This window comes from Hylobates moloch, unplaced genomic scaffold, assembly GCF_009828535.3.
Source record: "Hylobates moloch isolate HMO894 unplaced genomic scaffold, HMol_V3 SCAFFOLD_14773, whole genome shotgun sequence".
In the NCBI taxonomy this organism is placed as follows: Eukaryota; Metazoa; Chordata; class Mammalia; order Primates; family Hylobatidae; genus Hylobates; species Hylobates moloch.
The window spans coordinates 1-1,275 of NW_026667048.1; the positions used below are offsets into that span (position 1 = coordinate 1).

At 39.0% G+C, this 1,275-nt stretch overlaps 1 non-coding gene across 1 annotated transcript; it reads right to left on the minus strand.

Moving 5' to 3' along the window:
* Positions 1 to 691: 691 nt before the first annotated feature.
* On the minus strand, positions 692 to 798 carry LOC116465933 (U6 spliceosomal RNA). Its single transcript, XR_004247295.1, has one exon. It is a non-coding gene; the product is annotated as a U6 spliceosomal RNA (small nuclear RNA).
* Positions 799 to 1,275: the final 477 nt, after the last annotated feature.

Here is a 1,275-nt window from a genome sequence, read left to right on the forward strand (position 1 = left end):
TACAAAGGACATGAACTCATTCTTTTTTATGGCTGCATAGTATTCCACAGTGTATATGTGCCACATTTTCTTAATCCAGTCTATCATTGATGGGCATTTGGGTTGGTTCCAAGTCTTTGCTATTGTGAATAGTGCTGCAATAAACATAACGTGTGCATGTGTCTTTATAGTAGAATGATTTATAATCCTTTAGCTGTATAGCCAGTAATGGGATTGCTGGGTCAAATTGTATTTCTGGTTCTAGATCCTCGAGGAATAGCCACACTGTCTTCCACAGTGGTTGAACTAGTTTACACTCCCCCCAACAGTGTAAAATCATTTCTATTTTGCCACATCCTCGCCAGCATCTGTTGTTTCCTGACTTTTTAATGATCACCATTCTAACTGGCATGAGATGGTATCTCATTGTGGTTTTGATTTGCATTTCTCTAATGACCAGTGATGATGAGCTTTTTTTCATATGTTTGCTGGCTGCATAAATGCCTTCTTTTGAGAAGTGTCTGTTCATATCCTTCATAACCCACTTTTTGATGGGGTTGTTTTTTTCTTCTAAATGTGTTTAAGTTCCTTGTAGATTCTGGATATTAGCCCTTTGCCAGATGGACAGATTGCAAAAATTTTCTCCCATTCTGTAGGTTCCCTGTTCATTCTGATGATAGTTTGTTTTGCTGTGCAGAAACTCTTTAGTTTAAAAAATATGGAACGCTTCACAAATTTGCGTGTCATCCTTGCCCAGGGGCCATGCTAATCTTCTCTGTATCGTTCCAGTTTTAGTATATGTGCTGCTGAAGTGAGCACGTATTTTTGTTTCTTAGTCTCATAAGTATGCCTAACATTAGCTAGAGACTCAAGTTTGATAATTTGAATGGATTTTTTTTCCATAATTTTTTTTTTTATTATACTTTAGGGTTTTAGGGTACATGTGCACAATGTGCAGGTTTGTTACATATGTATCCATGTGCCATGTTGATTTCCTGCACCCATTAACTCATCATTTAGCATTAGGTGTATCTCCTAATGCTGTCCCTCCCCCCTCCCCCAACCCCACAACAGTCCCCGGAGTGTGATGTTCCCCTTCCTGTGTCCATGAGTCCTCATTGTTCAATTCCCACCTATGAGTGAGAACATGCGGTGTTTGGTTTTTGTCCTTGCGATAGTTTACTGAGAATGATGTTTTCCAGTTTCATCCATGTCCCTACAAAGGATATGAACTCACCCTTTTTTATGGCTGCATAGTATTCCATGGTGTATATGTGCCACATTTTCTTAATCCAG